The following is a 20132-nucleotide window of genomic DNA, read 5'->3' as shown; positions in this document are numbered from 1 at the left end:
GTGGTTTCTGCAGGGCTCAGTCCTGGCTCCAATACTATTCAATGTTTTTAGTAATGACTTGGATAAAGGATTGGAGAGTATGCTGATAAATTTTCAAGTGACACCAAGGTTAGAGTGGTTGCAAGCACTTTGGAAGACAGGACTAGAACTCAAAACAGCCTTGACAAATTAGAGAATTGGTTTGAAATCAATAAAAACAAAGTTGCAAATATTACACTTAGGAAGGAAAAATCAAATGTACAACTACAAAATGAGGAATATCTGGCTAGATAGTTGCAATGCTGAAAAGGATCTGTGGGCTATAGTGGATTACAAATTGAATAAGAATCAACAATGTGATGCAGTTGCAAAAAAAGCAAATATCATGTTGGGGAGTTTAACAGGAGTATCACATGTAAGATATGGGACGTAAGGGTCCTGCTCCTCTTGGCACTGTTGAGGCCTCAGCTGGAGTATGGTGTCCAAGTCTGGGCATCATACTTTAGGAAAGATGTGGACAAATTGGAGAGACTCCAGAGGAGAGAGACAAAAATGATAAAAGGCAATGGAGTGCTGTCTCTGTATGCAAAGCATGAATTGCATGCCCCAGCACTGGCTATGCACAGTGTATGATTCCATCTGGCCCCTGAACGCACATGGAGGATGCCATTTTGTATCCTTCAAACGGCATGACTTCACACGCATCATACATGCGAGATCACACTACATGGAGGATGCTATTTTGCATTCAAGTATAGAATTGCATGTCTGACTAAAAATGCAACAGCACACCATTGATACAAGGTTTATAAAACCTGACCTGCGAGGAAAGGTTAAAGAACTGGGTATGTTTAGTCTTGAGAAAAGAAGACTGACTGGGGACCTTATAACAGTGTTCAAATATGTTAAGGGCTGTTATAAAGAGGACAGGGGTCAATTGTTCTCCATATCCACTCAAAGTAGAACAAGACGTAATGGGCTTAATCTGCTGCCAGGGAGATTTAAGTTAGATATTAGGAAAACGTTCTAACTATAAGAGTAAAGTGCAGGAACAGGGTTCCAAAGGAGATTGTGGAATCCCCATCATTGGAGGTTTTTAAGAACAGGTTGGACAAACATCTGTCAGGGATGGTCTAAGAGTTTTACTTGATCCTGCCTCAGCACAGGGGGCTGGACTTGATGACCTCTCAAGGGCCCTTCCAGTCCTTCATTTCTAAGATGCTATGAGAAAGTGTTGGATACATGCATGTATTAGCTCTGATCAGAGGTGTCCAAACTTCGTCCACCTGGAGACTATATTGGCAACTTGCCAGGAACCTGACAGCTATGCCTAACGTATAAAAATGAGTTAGATTCCAGCTGCTCACAGAGATGCAGCACACAGAATGATTATAGATCTCACAGAACAAAGATGGAGTATCACCTTCTAGGACTAGTAGTCTTCACAGGTTGCAATGCCACATTAAAGAAAACAGTGAGAACATTCTGTAACTGTGCGGGCTGCATTCCACCCAACAATGTATTGTTTTCGCTAGAAATGGTCCCAAGCCACAAAATATGGATCTGAGCGCTTACTCAACTATCAGGAATGTTTGGATCCCACTAACCTACCTCAGATCATGATAGAAATAATTGCTAGCTGCGAAATTCAGGTCAGAATATTGCTTTGGCTTCTGAGCACCTCCAAAGGATGAGGGATTTTGATTCAGACCCATTTCTAACTTTGACCAAAGGTAGTCTCAAGCCATCAGAGGAAATAAAATGTCAGAAATAGTTTGTTTCTGCTGTTGTAGCTACATATCTTACAAAATACTGCCTACAGCCTGTTAATAATTATCAGTGTAGACGTATGCAGGATAAAACTACCATACTTGAGTAGCCTGTGGAATCTTCAGCTGTATATACATACTCCAAGACAGCATCTAGCAGCCCCTGAATAACTTTAAACCAGCCTCTTCTTCTAGTACAATGTGACAAATACATCCCAATATTCATTTTCTATCTAGAGTTGCAGTTATGAAGGCAAAGACCAAAATGTAGAACACAATGTCCAAACACCATACATGGATGAGTCTGCTGCGGTGGATCTCAACCTTTTCCATACCAGGACCACCTCGTCGCTATGAGGATCTTTCACTTAGTCTGGACTCTATCTCATTTACCAACACTGGAAAAGCAGGGTGATCATGATTCCTGACACCTAGTCATGATCCCACTGGGGTTCATAACTCTCAGACTGAGAACCCGTGACCTAGAGTTACCTCATGTTTTTTATGAAAGCCATTTTCATGAGCCAGAGAGGTGCATCAAGATCTTAAAGCAAGATCCGTCCTTTCAGTGTTAATAGAAATTGCAGCCATTTATGCCTATAGAAACCTCTACAAGGAGGAAATACTGGAAATACACTGTGATGCATACTGCCATTTTGGGGAACTGGTAAATTTTCCACATAGCTCGATCAGTGCTTGACTTTGGAAGGACTTTACTCTGATAAACTTGAAACAGTATTTGGTACTCAACTACCTGTGTACAACAGGACCAGGAGTCCAGAAATAAAGGGATTAAAACAGCAGTAAAAGCAGATTTTTTAATGTCATACAAACTGATATTAAAATGATAATGAAAATTTTTTTCAATTTTAAATCCTTATGCAGATCTAAGTTTATTATTCACTGTGGCATCATGTTCAATTTTCATCTCCTATCTAGGCTTGGAAGGATTAGGGTTTTTTAAAATCAGTAAATGTCAGCAAACATAAATTTCACCATACACACAAACTGACAAAAAATATTCCCATTGATAATAATCAAAATGTTCCGGTACGCAAAATAAGAAAAATGCTACTTGAGAACGTACAAGAGTTTAAGAATGTTTATGTTGTATATTTTGACATGTGATATTGACAAATTGTATCTTAACAGTTCTAAAGCTATAACTTTCTGAATCTCAGCATCTACTATCTGTGATGCTAGACCAGGTGCCAGCTTGTGCCAACATCCCCATGTCTCAACAGAACACTGACAAATACCCAGCAGGCATCAGTTTGGCTCATCTCTGTGTTAGTATTGTTAAAATAAAGTATTAGAATTATAAGAATGTGTTTAGGGTTTAGACATTGGACTTTATTGACTGCTTGTGAGTTGCTGCATGCATTCATCTCACTCATAAGATCTGTATCCCCTACTATAAGGTAATATTTGAGCAGTTGTATTGGGAGTCTCTCTAACTGTGTAAATCACCAGACACAAGAGAGAGATTAACTAGTGCAGGGATTGGCAACCTTTCAGAAGTGGTGTGCCGAGTCTTCATTTATTCACTCTAATTTAAGGTTTCGCGTGCCGGTAATACATTTTAATGTTTTTAGAAGGTCTCTTTCTATAAGTCTATAATATAGAAGTAAACTATTGTTGTATGTAAAGTAAATAAGGTTTTTAAAATGTTTAAGAAGCTTCATTTAAAATTAAATTAAAATGCAGAGCCCCCTGGACCGGTGGCCAGGACCTGGGCAGTGTGAGTGCCACTGAAAATCAGCTCGCGTGCCACCTTCGGCACGCGTGCCATAGGTTGCCTACCCTTGAACTAGGGTGAAGTCAGGGCTGTCCAGAGAGGGGGGCAAGTGGGGCAATTTGCCCCAGGCCCCGCAGGGGCCCCCATGAGAATATAATGTTCTATCGTATTGCAACTTTTTTTTATGGAAGGGGCCCCCAAAATTGCTTTGCCCCAGGCCCCCTGAATCCTCTGGGTGGCCCTGTGTGAAGTGCTGATCTCCAATAGGAGGTATTACTCCCTTCCCAAAAAGAAAGGTCCATTGATACCAGATGGACAATAGTGGAACATTGTAACTGGAATTTTCCTATGTGCCATCGATAAATGGACAAAATACTTTTGGTGTTATTCTGCTTCCTCCCCATGAAGATGAGTCATGCAAGGGACTTGTCCCATCAGCTGAGATTTGCAACTGAAAGCTTGTGGGATGAAGAGAATAAAACCCCCTAACAAGAAGGAATTATCTCTGGGGAGCAAGGTATATCTAGGCATAAGCAAGAGATCCCCAGCTGCTCAGCCTAGATTAGCCCTCAAGGACATATAGTGGCTGCTGATTACAGAAGCTTCTATTATCTTTTGAAACTTAAGATTGTAACACATTTGTGAATCTATGTTTACCTGCTTCAACCTTGTAAATAACTCTCATTTCCTTTTCTTAGTTAAATTATATGAGAGCTTATTATAGGATTGGCTACAAGTGTTGTCTTTGGAGTGAGATCTAACATGCAATTGACATGTGGTGACTGGTCCTTTGGGACTGGGAGTAACCTGAATATTGCTGTGATTCTTGGTGTAAGAGACCAGCTGTCACAAAGGCATGCTTATTTGGATGGTGACATAAATCAGAGTACCCAAGGGGACTTTCTATGACCCTGTCTTCAGATTGTTATAGTGCTTGAGGAGTTTACACTTGACAATTGGTTGGTGAAATCTAAGTATAGACCTCACAACCAATTTTGGGTTTGTGCCCTTGCTCCTAACAGTGTGTCCTGAGGTTGGTTCTCACACTCTTGAGTCACTGCAGGCAGCGTTATGTGGTCATTAAATAATTATTGTCTGTGAGAGACTATACCTCAGGAGAGCACCCCATAACCTCCATATTCATTGTTTGTATATGATTGTGATATTTCCTATAAAGCATGCCATGTGGGGTATCATTGGAAAAGTTATGATCCACTGAAACCCACTGTTGCATCTAAATATGTATATTGTTAATGCATATGAAGTTATGAGAATTGTTGTGGGTTTGGGAAGTATACAGATATTAACTCCTCAAGGACAATAACCAGGGGGATAACCAATGCCTGGGCGGTTGTCAAACAACCATCAACAGCCACTGTCCAGCGAAGAAGTTACAATTCAATGACTCACTTCCACAAGGCTACACCAGGGGAATCACTCAATCTCGCCTGGTGACTCAGCAATGCCCACCAGACTTGCCTGGACTTGCATTCTCCAGCACATGGACTAAGGGTATAAAACAGAATATAGTGGCCACATGCTTGGCCTTTTCTCCTCCACCTACCTAGGCTGCAAGCAACAAGGACGCTGAGAAGACTGATGATTTCAACAGAGGAGACTGGCCTGGTTTTAAGAGACAAACCTGTATATTAAGGACTGTAAGATCCAATGGGGTGAGAACATTGCTTAATCTAAATCTGTCTAGTGTAATAAAGGTTAAGGTTTAGACTGAGTGCTTATATTTTCTTTTCTTTTGGTAACCACTCTGACTTTTTGCTTATCACTTACAATCTATCTTTTGTAATCAATAAACTTGTTTTACTATTTAGCTTTACCAGTGACTTTGCCTGAAGTGCTTGGTAAATCTGCTCGGGTTCACAAAGACTGGCGTCAGACATACCAAACCTGTGGAAAAAATGCATAAATGGGACTTGGTTTTGGCTTAATTGGCTTGTGAGTTGCTTGTTAGCTAGTTTTTGGCTTGTAGCTTTTTTTTTTTTTGATCAGCTCCGGGCAAGCAGGGGAAGGGGGGGAAAGAATCAGGGGTGCACAGCAGGCCCATCACAGTCCCAGACTGCACACCGGGAGGATCTAGTCACATAGAGTGTTGGGGTTCTTAGGGATTGGCTTGTTTTGGTCATGTTTTGAAATAGGATTAGCTTGATTTTTGGCTTACTGTGAAAGTTGGGGTGCTTATTTCCTGCATGAACATTGGCAACTGTGGCTAGCGTATGTCCATGTTCCACTGATGAAACTTGCATTGCTCAAGAAGGGGTTTTTGCTTTTTGCAAAGCCATTGCTTAAACAGTGCAAGATGGTATATTCCTGAGGTCCAGGGCTGGGAGCTGGGGGAATATGGCTGGGGCCTTTCTCTGTGTGATTCATGAGTGGCTCTGGCAGCATTCATGCAATCTAGCTGGGTGTGGGGCTCCACGTGCTGTTGCGCTGAGTGATAACAGTGCCTGGAGGGGTTTGCTACTTGTCACTAGCAGCAAAGCATTATGAGACAGCCCAGGCCAGAGAGTTAAGGGGGCCCAGCGGTCCCAGACTCCCAGGCTGCACCCAAGGGATCCCAATCCAGTCTGATCCCCAGTGTTTGACCTGCACCATAATTTCCCCAAACCATGAAACTTTAAATTGATAAAAATAAAAGAACTTAAAAATAAACACTAACATTAACCATCAAAATTATTTAAAAAATAAAAATTGAATTCTGCCAGGCCTACTCAGTGTTAGGCCAAAACTTTACACACTATCATGGGTTATATCAAAGGATGTGTCTTCTCAGAAAAATGCAACTGATCAAAATATATACCAAGCTTGAGCAAATTTTAGACAATTTTCTGAAATTAATTTTTATGTAAGACAGGTTAGCTTTAGTTTATATTTATTGGAGGGGGAAAAAAATACTGGACCAGCAATATACATATGAACCTTTTTCTTTAAAAAAAACTAAACAAAATTAAAGGTAGAGAAGGACCATGTAAAAGATATGGCACTTATATATCATAGTTAAAAATGGAGGAAATATTATTCATCTTAAAACAAAAACAAAACAAAACTGGTTGTTCCAGTGGTGTCTGTGGCATGCATTAGGAGCCTAAACGTTACAAGTGGGTTTTATCCAAGCTCTTAAAAGTGAGCTCACTGGGTCCTGACTCCAAATGACTAGTTTGGGGTTTGTTTGTTTTTCAGAAAAGGGGGAAACAAATGTTATTATGTTCTTTTAAAACAAGCACAAGCATTCATTTCTGGGGTCAGCTTGAGTCAGATACTACCCCCCAATTTCAGACTCAAAGTGGTTTGGCAAGAAAAGCCAATGGAAAAATTGCTCATAATGTCCGTGTTCCCATTAAATTCTACAGTCTGCTCTGCAAACCAATGGAATGTACATATAGTAAAAAAAAAAAAAAAAGAAAAAAAAAAGAAAAAGAAACCCAATAGTGAAAAAGAAGCTCTGAGACATTATCATCTCTGACCTGTCCCAAGAGTGAAACTTAGAAAAAGAATCTTCTGGTTATGGCAGCTTCACGTCCACATCTGTGAGTGGGATTTCTTTGCTCTAGGAAAGACTTTGAAAACAAATGACTATTTGAGGACATTCAGCTCCAGGTCAGTCTCCTGTCTCCTCAGGGCATAACCACAAAAAGAAGGGTGAATCCCATTTCAAACTACCAACCAGTGCTTTGTAAGGATGGTTGTTTTGGGAGGTTTGGAATGATCACTGGCTTGAATTCAGCCCAGTTACTGAAAGTCCTTAACATTTTATGGTTGTTTGGCCCTGTCTGTGAAATAGGCTTGGTGATCTCTGACCAACCCCTACTGGACTGATGGCTAATCATGAAAAACCACTACCATGACTGGCATCTTTGTTGCCATTCACAACACCGACCAAGCACGGATCAAAAGAGCAAGGATACTGAAGTATCTTCTCACCCATAGAGCTGGTTCAAGAATGAGGTAAAACTTTCATTGCCCACGCTGTACCTGCTTTGTGAACAAACAGGGGGCTGCACCCAGACCTAACTTTTACAAACCCTTTTGTGGCACTATGGTAACAAGATAGAAAGACGCATACACCACAAATTCCTTATACTTTGCACAATGTTATTACTAACAGCATTGTTTGAGCATAAGTTTTCATGGGCTAAAACTTGCATCTGATGAAGTGGGTTTTAGTCCACAAAAGGTTATGCTCAAATAAATGTGTTAGTCTCTAAGGTGCCACAAGGACTCCTCGTTGTTTTTGCTGATACCTGCTAACACGGCTACCCCTCTGAAACATGTTATTACTGTGGCTTAGTGCTGCTCTTCTCCCTTTGGGCTACTACTCTATGGAGTGGATAGACAGCAGGATTATGACATCAGGGATGAATCAACCAAACATCAGCCTCCCCTCTTCTCTCCTCCGACCTACTCCTGCCGCAGGAGTGGCTTCAGTGAGTGTTTTATCTGCATGAGGAGTGCAGGGGTTGGACCCAAGATTTAATCGCTCCTTGAGCAGCTGAGGGTAAGAAGTGTAAATACACTATATTGCTGCTTTGTTTTACTGAGTTTCCCATGTTTAATCTGAAAACCCCAAGTTTTTATTTCCCCTCAGTGGGTTGCTGGCTTTCCATATACAACATCGAGCTCAAAACTGAGGGGAAGGGAGAAGAGAATTTCCTCTGGGATTTTTGACAGCCTTGAGAAATCACAAGAGATGCATACTAATATCGGGCAAGTTCCTAGCAGTCATCCAAGTGCTTCATATGGCTGTTGGATATGTGGGCACAGGAGCTGATTTCCCAAAGCAGGTGACAATGTGACCTGCCAACAGACAAAGGAGCAAGAAGAAACCTTCCATTTGCCCTCTTATTTTATATTTGCAGCATATTAGCATGTTGGGAGTGAAAAGGCTAGAAAAGCAGATGGAGAAAAGGAGAGGAGGGGATACATTTGTGGGTGAAGTAAGGGCAACAGGACTGCATAGGAGAAGGGGAAGGGGCCTCTACCTACTTATGGCTGGAGAAAGTCAGAAAAGGGGCAGTGAGGGCCTGCTCCAAAGTCCAGTGAAATCAATAGGAGTCTTTGCACTGACTCCAGTGAATTTTGGCTCAGAGCCCTAGGGTGTGTGTGTTAATGAGTGTGTTTTAGCAGGTGTCTGCTGGGCCATCACCTCTGCTGAAGGGAAGCAAAACAAAACGGGCACCACCAACAAGCCTCCAAAGAAGCCCTTTTCTACCGTGCCCCCAGCTGGCACCGCTTTGCTGGCGTTCCCATATCAGTCCTTCGGGTTGGCCGCACTTACTGCTCTCAGGCTGGGAACAGACGAAAGCACAATACTAGTGATCATGTAAAAAAAGAGAATACATCGGCATCAGAGGATCTAAGCGGCCCCACGTTTGCATTTGAGCAGGGGGACCGACCGGGGCGGTTTGCCGGCCTCCAGCTAGCAGGTCTAACTTCTCGCACTCCCTCCCAGCCTTTGAAAGGCAGCGGGGGTGGGGCTCGCCCTCTGCTGTGACTTCTGAGCTCAGGCTCGCCGGCTGCGGGGGGCAGGCACACCCCTCGCCTCCCGGGAGGGGGAGGAGCGGGGCGGATCCGAATTTAAGGCCCGATCCGCACCGTCCCAGACGGGATGGGGGCGGGACTCGCGAGTGGATCTAGTCAATGGCAAAGAGCTTCCCCCCATCCCCCAGTAGCTGGTTTCGTCACCAGCACACGGGGCCATCTAAATCCGCGCTCCAGGCCGGTTTCCTTCCCCTGCACGCAGGTTTCAGCGGCGCGCGCCCACGCTCGGCCTTCCCCGGGAGACTCGCCCCGCGTGCGCTTTGCAAAGCCGAGCGCAGAAAGGCGCCACCCAAACACAACCGGCCCCGCTGTTCGGCCTCTGCCGAGCGCCAGAGGTTCCGCAGCAAGCGGGCCGCGGTGTGAGACGGCTTTGGAGGCACTTGCACAGCAGGGAACTGGCTGAATGTCGCGACGTTCAGACTAAATAAACCACCGGGCGCTAGTTTCTGTTGAGCAGCTAGTTCCTTGGCCCGCACGACTTCGGTTATCGCGACAAGTCACGATCGGGCCCAGAGTCTCTGTGAAACTAACACGTTTCATTTCCAGATCTGGGTCCTTCCTTCTGCGAGGCAGCAGATAACTGTCCTAGACCGACGCCATCACAGAGGGTCTGCTCCTCTCCGCTGGGTGTCTGCCAACACTCTACAGCTCCGCATGCAAGGGTTTCTATTCTAATCCGGATTACTCACACCGATGCCACACCCACCTTCGCTCTCCCATACACACGTACACAGGAGAATCACCAGGGAGACTAGCCCAGAGCGCAGTGTGTGCAGCCTCTGCCCGAGCTTTGCACTGAACCAGGCAAAAAGAAGGGGTGAGCTTTTCGAGAGAGCGCTGTGTCTTCTAAACAACTGCTGAAGCCACGCCAGCCTCTGTGCCTATCGACCCGTCCCCGCCCCCTCTACTATATCCCGCACTGATAATTACAGCCTAGTCCTGCGGTTCCTCTCGGGATGCAGATTCACCCCTTCTGCAACCTACACAGCCACGGGCCAGGCTGCCACACGCCCCCGAGCCCCGGCAGAGCTTGGCACGTTCAAAGCCTCCGGGCTATTTGGTGAAGGGAGGGAATAATCTCAGCTGGGCTCAGTGAAATTGCAATGTCTGCTCCCACAGCCCAGCCACGCCGAGCGCAAACCCCCTCTTCAGCCCAGATTTGTGACACCAAGCAGACTCCTCCCCCACGCGGCTCACTTAGCCCTTCCTGCGCTCCCCCAGGAACCCTCCCCTGCTCCGAGGTGGGCTTGCGGATTTTAAAGCCACCTCCGGGAGCACGCGTGGCTCGTTAGCAAAAAGGTCCCAGGGACTGGACAGTTCAGAGGCGATCACAAGTCCCAGTTTCCTAGAGTCTGCTCCTGCACCAACGGGACATAAGCGGAGCCAAGTGCGTTCAATCAGCTTTAAGGTACATTCTAGGTTGGGCGTACACGATGCTTAAACCAAATGGTAACGCGGCGCGCATCACCCTGGAGACCGAGAGGAGGAATATAGAAAAATGAAGGGGAAAGGCAATCCAAATGAAGGGTAACCTGCCCGCTTGGTTATCGGCTATTAAAGCAACATCAAACAGGAGCCAGCCCAAGTACTATTTTGGTTCTTTAAAAAATTGCACGTAAAACCATGGAACCCTCAGCCAGTCAGAGGTAAATTAAGGGTTAATCACGCTAGGGTTAGTAAGCAAGACTCCTCTGATGATGAAAGTCCCTGGCTGAGTTTTCAAGGAGATTTGTGGAGACAAATTTTGATCGCCCGTCCGGACCGCTTCAAACCAAGCCTGAAAGTTTCTGTATCTTCCCCAGGCGAGGTTCTAGCAGTGGAAAACTTCCCACCTAGCTATCCTTTAGCTGTGCTTCTTAAAGCAGAAACACACAAACGCTGAACAGTGGAGCTGGCCCTTAGGAAAGAGCTACAAAGAAATAGTTGAAGGAATGTAGAGAGCGCGCGCGAGAGAGCATAAAATTGTGAGGACTGTACCTTGATCCATAGACCTCATGATGTGGTGGTAATGTACCAGCCTGCAGGCAGCTTCTCTCTGCATTAGGATTTTTTTTTAATTACTCAGTGGCAGTGGGGAAAAAAATCTTCTTTAACCATATTCAACCCAGGCTGCCCGAAGAGAGGTACCCCCTGTTGCTCGCCTCCCCTTGGTCGCTTTGGGGGCGCAAAGAGGGATCCGAACCGGGCTGAGTGTGTTCCTGAAGTGAAGTCAGTTCTCTGCTCTGAGATGTGGGTTACTAGAGAGGGAAAGGCCACTTCCTTCCCTGCTCCGAGTGTTTATAGTCTTTGAATGCTGTAAAATAACGGGATTCCCTCACTGTTTCCTCCTGTTTATCCCAATGCCATGGAAACCCCTGGATCGCCTCCATCTCCCAAACTGAGGGCTTTCCTGCAAACTTCACACTCAGGAATCCATGACGTCTCCCAGCTCCGGGCCAAGGCAGCTCTGTGGCTTTTCTCAGTCTGCAGCACAAGCACTTAATTGTTGAGCCGAAAGTTACCGAGCGCGAGAGAAATATGGATGATGTTACAAATCCCAGTGTGTGTGTTTTTAAATAAAACTTGCAGGCACTGCAAAAGCTTTCAAAGCAACGGGGCTTCTGTGCAGCTTTCTCTCGTCCCAGCAGAGAAGCTCAAGCTGCTGCTTTTTAACCTTTGCATAAAAAACATTCAGAAAACTCAAATCCCCGTCTCTTATTTAAAGTCCTTGAAATTTGCCAGCGCCCTAATAATATCCATCTTGTTATTGGCACAGGCTTTAGCGCCTCATTGGCACTGGCTCGATCCTTCAGTCAATAAATATGGCTAGTGTCATGTCACAAATCTCTCTCTGTCTCTATTTTTAGATCTCTGTGTGGGTGGGTGGATGGGTGGGTGGGCCGGCGGGGGGAGCAGCCTTATGGATTTCCATTGATACACGTGGATCTTAGCAAGAATGAAATAGCCAAGGAAGCCTCTGAAACCAAGACAACCCCTGTGTGTTTACACGGACTATGTATAAACAGGAAAATAAAGTAAAGGAAAACAGGAAAATAAAGCCCAAGATGTCATGACCTTGGTGGTGGCTTACAATGTATAGTTTTCACTGTTATGTTAACAGGCTTCCCTTGGTTCTTTAGTGGAAATTAGAGCCTACACTCGGATGACAATTTTTTTTTTTTTTGCATAAGAGATCAAGAGTTCAGAAATCAAAAGTGCTTAATTTGTACTGGTGTTTGTCTCTAATCCAATCAAGCAGTGAAATGTACATTAAATACAAGTTGCTGCCCAGGTCAGATAGAATCGTGGGTAGCAATAGAGAGTGAGTCACTTTCTTTGCAGATGGACTTGGACTCCACTTGCCTGGAGGGCTGGCTGGCACTGGCAGGACATTTCCATTTTTCACTCTCTCAGTCCCACATGGACTCGAAGGAGGTGTCACAATCAAACTTTCTGCTGCTCTGGTTTGTTGTCTTGCAGGCTAGCAACTGCCGGCAGGCCAGGGAAACAAGCGCACCTCACTTTCCTAGCCTTTGTCATTTTTGGACCCTCTCAGGCGGAAATACATTGTACCTTCCTCAGCCCCATTAGTATCTGTTATGTAACCGTAGGACTTCCACTGAACTCTCAAAGCACCTAGCAGTGAGCATGAGAGTCAGTGAGTCTGGTCCACCATCGGGGAATCCATCTTAACTTCATTCAGCGAAGGTGCACCAACTTTTTACAATCAGAGATTCAGAAGGTTGGTACTGGATGTTCTGCAGCTGCTTGAGGATTAAGGCTGTGTCCCCACACCGAACACCTGGGGACTTCCCGTTGATTCCTTTAGTTCTCCACACATTCATTTCGCTTTTTCAACTTGTCATTCGCTCAGTTTCAAGTCACTTACTCAGTGCCCTGAATGCAACTATGAACCGAGCCACTGACACTGTCAGCGTTTTAATAAAGGACTGAAAGAGAAAGAGGGAAACACTGTTCCCAGGGAAGCCAGGAAGAAATGAAACACCATCCCGGCAACAAACGACATTTGTTGTGAGTCCCTTAACCCACACCAGCTCGATAATTCTAGACAGAATGAAGTAAAACTGTTTTATGAGCGCAAATCCTTCTCAAAGATGTTAGTATCTACTTCATCATTTGGGTAGGGCCTATGCAGCCATTGAAGTACCCTAGTAACAAACACTTGACTCAGAATCACATTATACATCCCTGTTGACCCCATTTTCCCTAAGATAATTTTCTGCTCCTTTTAATGGATTTTTTTTTAGTTGTGTTTTTCTTAGAATGCTTAACATGAAACTTCAAGACAATCTCTTGTTTTCCAAGTGAGATCAGTGCTTGATCCACTAATCACATTCATTGCCCCTTGAATTAAATGCTGGTGTGTTGGCCCTTTTTGTTTGTGCGCGTTGATTTTATTTCCTTGTATGCGAGCGGATAATAACTGTGCTCTGTCTTCCAAGAAGGGCAATGTTATTGGTGCAAAGAATTCTGTGGCACCTTATAGACTAACAAACATATTGGAGCGTGAGCTTTCGTGGGTGAATACCCACTTCGTCGGATACATGCATCCAATGAAGTGGGCATTCACCCATGAAAGCTCATGCTCCAATATGTTTGTTAGTCTACAAGATGCCACAGAACTCTTTGCTGCTTTTACAGATCCAGACTAACATGGCTACCCCTCTGATCTTTAATGTTATTGCCTTAAACCCAGACCCAAGCTCTCTTCATAGCACTTTGGGCTGGATCCTACCATTACTAGCAATGAGACATCTCAGCAGAGAGGATGTGAGTGTCTATAATTAGTATTGAGGTGAGGGTAAGAGATTGATGGAAGTGTCCATCTGGAAGAGGGGGTGAAAAGGGGATCAGAGGGGAGCAGTGGAGTACATGTGACCAGAGAGAGAGGAATAGCTGGGGTGTATGAGGGCAGGAGTGAATGGCCTGCCAGAGGGTATCCCAGAGTGAATGGAGAATGGGATGCTGCCCCAGTGGAAAGCTTCGCCTCATCCTTGACCACACACGGCATAATAACCCGGGGAGCAGTCACAGCTCAGTGGTTATGGCACACAGGTTGGCTTCCCCAGGCTGGACAGTCTAAAAATACAAATGTCTTTCTTTTAATAGCTCAGTTTGATGGGCTCCAGCTTGTTCAGAAAACAGAGTTTTCCTAAAATATCTCCTTGTACCAGTTTTTTCCAACTTAAAAATGCTGAATCTTGCTACCAAAATTAAACTCAGTGAAAAAAAAAAAAAAGGCAGAAGAGTGGGCCTGGCGGGCTGTCTCTGTAATGCTAGCATTCCCCACACCAGCATCTGACACAACTGTAAGATTTCCAAGGCTTTTGGAGAGTTCAGCGAGAGAATTGTGTCCTCCATTGGCTCCAACTCCACAGCTGAGTTAAACTTTCCTGATGGAACCTTTTCTCCATCTGGCTTCTGCTACTAGAGATTTGTGAGTGACTGTGGAGAAGGGGAGGATAGTTCAGATGTTATATAACTGTACAAACTCAAAGTAGGGGTAGAGACTTTCCCTAGAAACGAGAGATTTTTATATATATAGTTACTTTCAACTTCCTTTTCAAAGGAAGGCCAAATACCTCCCTCTTTCCTTTGCTTTCTAATTTTGGGATCACTAAGGGATTCTATTTTTGTAGGAAAGGAGACAATAACTATTTATTCCTCTTCATTAGAATATTCCCTCTTCTTTTGAGCAGCAACTCCAAGACCGAATTCTTTCCCCTCCACAAAAATACTACTTTTCCCATCTTAATATGGTTCATCCCCAGAGATCTGCAAACCTAGGGCAGAATTTTGAAAAGTGACTCGTGATTGTAGAGGACACCTTAGAGTGGCCTGATTTGTAGAGTGCTTTAAAAACAAGACCGTTGAAGCATCTGAATTTGGGCTTCCCTAAACTGAAGCACTAAATCACCAATGTTTGTGAAAACCTTGGCTGGAGCTGCTCAGCCGTGCCTGTGTTACTACATTATTTATCACTAATTATCCTGAGCAGAATTTATTCCTTAAATTCAATTGGGATTAATATTTTCAGCTAATGAAACATAACTAGAAGGCACTCTTGGAAGAGCAGGGCAACTCTCCTCTCATAACTACATTGAAATCAATCTGAGCTATGAAGGGATGAACTGCTGTGTAAAATCAGCCTGCCTTACATGTAATAGCCCATATCACAACCAACATAACATTATACATCTTCCCTACAAGCTGTATCTTAAAACTCCTGTTGGAAAATTAAGCCGAGAAGGAGAACAATGAAAAAGGTACAGCATAGGCAAGGGAGAAAGAAGCTTTCAGGTAAAGTCTGAAATAAGCCAGAAAAGAGGCAGAAAGGTCCAAGAAGGATATTTGAGAGATCAGCAGCTGCAGAGGAGAAGGCTTTCACAGCAACAGTCTCACCTCATCTCTGCCACCACACCAGTTAGAAAAGACGGTTACTCACCTTTGTAACTGTTGTTCTTCGAGATGTGTTGCTCACATCCATTCCAGTTAGGTGTGCGCGCCGCGCGTGCACGTTCGTCGGAAACTTTTTTACCCTAGCAACTCCAGTGGGCCGGCAGGTCGCCCCCTAGAGTGGCGCCGCCATGGCGCTCTATATATACCCCTGCCGGCCCGCCCGCTCCTCAGTTCCTTCTTGCCGGCTACTCCGACAGTGGGGAAGGAGGGCGGGTGTGGAATGGATGTGAGCAACACATCTCGAAGAACAACAGTTACAAAGGTGAGTAACCGTCTTTTCTTCTTCGAGTGATTGCTCACATCCATTCCAGTTAGGTGACTCCCAAGCCATACCTAGGCGGTGGGGTCGGAGTGAGAAGTCGCGGCCCGGAGCACCGCAGTTCCGAAGGCCGCATCCTCCCTCGACTGCTGGACCAGGGCGTAGTGGGAAGCAAAAGTGTGGACCGATGACCAGGTCGCTGCCCGACAGATTTCCTGGATGGGCACACGGGCTAGGAAAGCCAGCGATGACGCCTGCGCCCTGGTAGAATGCGCAGTCACACGGCCCGCAGGGACATGGGCCAAGTCATAACAAGTCCTGATACAGGACGTAACCCAAGAGGATATCCTCTGGGAGGAGATAGGAAGACCTTTCATACGATCTGCTACCGCCACGAAAAGCTGGGGGGATTTTCGGAAGGGCTTAGTCCTGTCTATGTAGAACGCGAGAGCCCTACGGACATCCAGCGAGTGGAGCTGCTGCTCCCTGCCTGAGGAGTGAGGTTTTGGGAAAAAAACCGGAAGGAAAATCTCTTGGTTGACATGGAAGGCTGAGACCACCTTGGGCAGAAAAGCAGGGTGTGGTCTCAGCTGCACCTTGTCCTTGTGGAAGACCGTATATGGGGGGTCTACCACAAGAGCTCGGAGCTCCGACACCCGTCTAGCTGAGGTGACAGCCACTAGAAAGGCAGTTTTCCAAGAGAGGTAGAGCAGGGAGCAAGTAGCTAACGGCTCAAAGGGGGGCCCCATGAGTCGGGACAACACCAGGTTAAGATCCCAGGTGGGAGCAGGGGGACGGACGTTAGGGAATAAACGTTCCAGCCCTTTAAGGAATCTCGACACCGTCGGGTGAGAAAAAACGGAGCGACCGTCCGCACCCGGGTGAAAGGTGGAGATAGCAGCTAGGTGGACTCGCAACGACGATAAGGCCAGACCTTGCCCTTTGAGGGACAAAACGTAGTCTAATATTTCGGAAACCGAAACTTCCATAGGGCGGAGATTTCTCTCTACGCACCAACAGGAGAAGCGCTTCCATTTCGCCGAATACGTGGCTCTTGTGGACGGTTTCCTGCTACTCAAGAGCACCTCTCTCACAGGCGTGGAGCATCGCAGCTCTGGGCCAGTCAGCCACGCAGGAGCCACGCCGCTAGGTGCAGCGACTGCAGGTCTGGGTGACAAAGGGTCCCGTGGTCCTGGGTAATCAGGTCCGGATGAAGGGGCAGGGGAACTGGGTCGGCTATGGCCAAGTCCAGCAGCATGGTGTACCAGTGCTGCCTGGGCCACGCCGGGGCTACCATGATCACGAGCGCCTTGTCCCTGCGCACCTTCAGGAGGACCTTGTGGACCAGAGGGAACGGGGGAAATGCATAGTACAGGTGGGTCGACCACCGGATGAGGAAGGCGTCCCCTATCGACCCCGGTTCCCTGCCCTGAAAGGAGCAGAATGCTGGGCACTTCCTGTTCCCCCTGGACGCAAAGAGGTCCACCCGGGGATAACCCCACCTCCGGAAAATGGAGAGAGCGACATCCGGGCGAAGGGACCACTCGTGCGACAGGAAGGATCTGCTCAGTCGATCTGCCAGAGTGTTCCGTACTCCAGGGAGGAAGGAAGCCCTGAGGTGAACGGAGTGGGCTACGCAAAAGTCCCAGAGACGTATCGCCTCGAGGCACAGGGAGGAGGACCTGGTGCCGCCCTGCTTGTTGATATAGTACATCGTCGTCGTGTTGTCCGTAAACACGGCGACACAACGACCCTGAAGCTGATGACAAAACGCTTGACAAGCAAGGCGGACCGCTCTCAACTCCCGTATGTTGATGTGGAGCCCCACCTCCTCCTGGGACCACAGGCCCTGTGTCCGCAGGGTCCCCAGGTGGGCCCCCCAGCCCAGATCTGAGGCATCCGTTGTCAGGGATACCGATGGCTGAGAGGGGTGAAAGGGAAGACCCGCACATAACACGGACTGGTCCAACCACCAGCCGAGAGAGTCCAAGACCTTCTGGGGGATTGTGACTAACATGTCTAAAGGTTGCCTTTGCGGCCTGTAACGGCTGATAAGCCACAGCTGGAGAGGCCTCATGTGGAGCCGAGCGTAGCCGGTCACAAAAGTGCACGCTGCCATGTGGCCTAACAGGGTTAGACATGTCCTTACTGACGTCAACGGGGCTGACCGCAAACGCTGAACGATCGCCGCCATGGTCTGGAACCGTTGCAGAGGCAGCGAGGCCCTGCCCATCGTGGCGTCCAAGACCGCCCCGATAAATTCCACCTTTTGCGTGGGCCTCAGAGTGGATTTGTCTGTGTTTATCAGGAGGCCCAGACTTGCAAATACGGCGGTGATCAGGCGGACATGGCTGCTGACCTGCTGCTCCGACGTGCCCCGAATCAACCAGTCGTCCAGATAAGGGAACACGTGGACACGGTTGCGTCGAAGATGCGCCACGACAACTGCCATGCATTTTGTAAACACCCTTGGGGCCGTGGACAGGCCGAAAGGGAGGACTGCAAACTGATAATGAAGAGCCCCCACAACGAAGCGGAGAAAGCGTCTGTGGCGCGGCCAAATGGCAATATGAAAATACGCGTCCTGCATGTCGAGGGCGGCGTACCAGTCTCCCGGATCCAGGGATGGAATAATGGTCCCCAGGGATACCATGCGGAACTTCAACTTCACGAGGTATTTGTTGAGTTCTCGCAGGTCGAGGATAGGCCTGAGGCCCCCCTTGGCCTTGGGGATCAGAAAGTAGCGGGAATAAAACCCCTTGCCTTTCTCGTTTTCTGGAACCGCCTCTATGGCTCCTTTGCTGAGGAGCGTCTGCACCTCCTGTCGAAGGAATTGCTCGTGAGAGGGGTCCCTGAAGAGGGACGAGGAAGGAGGGCGGGAAGGAGGAAACGAAACAAACTGCAGGCGGTATCCCGTCCGCACCAGGTTTAAGACCCAGCGGTCCGATGTTATTTGGGACCACGCCGGGAGGAAAAACGAAAGGCGGTTTGAAAACGGGGGGAAAGGATCCATAGGGGAAACTGCTACAGCGCCCTCGGGCGCACCTTCAAAATGAAGGCTTAGGACCAGGCGGGGGTTTCGAGGAGCCTTGGTTCTGCCCCCCTTGGTTCCCAGACTGCCTGCGCCTGCCGTTCCTGCCGCGGCGCCTGTAAGGGTCCTGCCGCTGGCGGAACTGGGAAAACGGCCTACGGTACGGCTGCTGCTGTGGCCTAAAGGGTCTACGCTGCGTCACGGGGGTGTGCATCCCGAGGGACCGCGCAATGACCCGGTTGTCCTTCAGACTCTTGAGTCTGGGGTCTGTCTTTTCCGAAAACAGGCCCTGGCCTTCGAAAGGAAGGACCTGTATCGTGTGCTGGAGCTCTGGCGGAAGGCCGGAAACCTGCAGCCAGGAGATGCGACGCATCGTAACTCCCGACGCGAGGGTACGGGCAGCCGAGTCCGCAGCGTCCAAGGATGCTTGTAAGGCCGTGCGCGCGACCTTTTTGCCCTCGTCCAGGATGGCCGTAAACTCCTGGCGAGCATCCTGTGGCAGCAGCTCTTTAAATTTGTCCACTGCCACCCAGGAGTTAAAAGCGTACCTGCTCAGCAGGGCCTGCTGATTAGAGACCCTGAGCTGCAGGGCCCCAGCCGAATATACCTTACGGCCAAGGAGGTCCATCCGCCTGGCCTCTCTGGATTTGGGGGCCGGAGCCTCCTGGCCGTGACGCTCCCTATCGTTCACCGACTGCACCACCAGTGAACCGGGAGTCGGGTGAACGTGCAAGTATTCATACCCCTTGGAAGGGGCCATGTACTTTCTCTCGACTCCTTTCGCTGTCGGAGGGATGGAGGCCGGGGACTGCCAGATAGTATTGGCATTGGCCTGAATGGTCCGTACAAAGGGCAGGGCGACCCTGGTGGGAGCATCCGAAGAGAGGATGGTAACAATCGGGTCCTCTATCTCCGAGACCTCCTCTGCCTGCAGACTCAGGTTTTGGGCCACCCGCCTGAGGAGGTCCTGGTGCGCCCTGAGATCCAGCGGGGGGGGGACTGTTGGAGGAGGTACCCGCCACCGCCTCATCCGGGGAGGAGGATGAGGAGACCCCAGGCACGATAGTGTCCAACTGAGGGTCTTCCTCAGCCCTCGCCTCTACCTCCGGAGCCACAGCGGAGTCCTGCTGTTTGGACCCTTCCTCCGCCTCCGGGGAGGGAGGGGGGCGAGACAAGGAGGCTTCAGGGGCCCTACGCTCCGCATTCGCCGGTGTGGGAGGGAGCTGCTGGGGGCCCTGGGCCTGATGGTATGCCCAGGGTGTCCAGAATCCCCACTGTGGTGGGCCTTGGTCTTCCAGCGGCGGATCCCCGAAGAGCGCCGCCTGCCGGTCGGTGCCGAGCGCA

The 20132-nt window shown here is 47.8% G+C and overlaps 1 protein-coding gene across 1 annotated transcript in view; it reads right to left on the bottom strand.

Annotated features, from left to right (window-relative positions):
• NFATC2 (nuclear factor of activated T cells 2) overlaps nucleotides 1–11714 on the bottom strand; it is a 127303-nt gene extending 115589 nt beyond the window's left edge. The window contains exon 1 of the mRNA XM_030533170.1: nucleotides 11017–11714. The gene's annotated coding sequence lies outside the window, so the exon portion shown is untranslated. The remainder of the gene's footprint in view (nucleotides 1–11016) is intronic.
• Nucleotides 11715–20132: the final 8418 nt, after the last annotated feature.

Source organism: Gopherus evgoodei, chromosome 14 (genome assembly GCF_007399415.2).
Source record: "Gopherus evgoodei ecotype Sinaloan lineage chromosome 14, rGopEvg1_v1.p, whole genome shotgun sequence".
Lineage (NCBI taxonomy): Eukaryota > Metazoa > Chordata > Testudines > Testudinidae > Gopherus > Gopherus evgoodei.
Note: the sequence above shows the minus strand (reverse complement) of the source record. Positions and strands in the feature narration are given on the sequence as shown.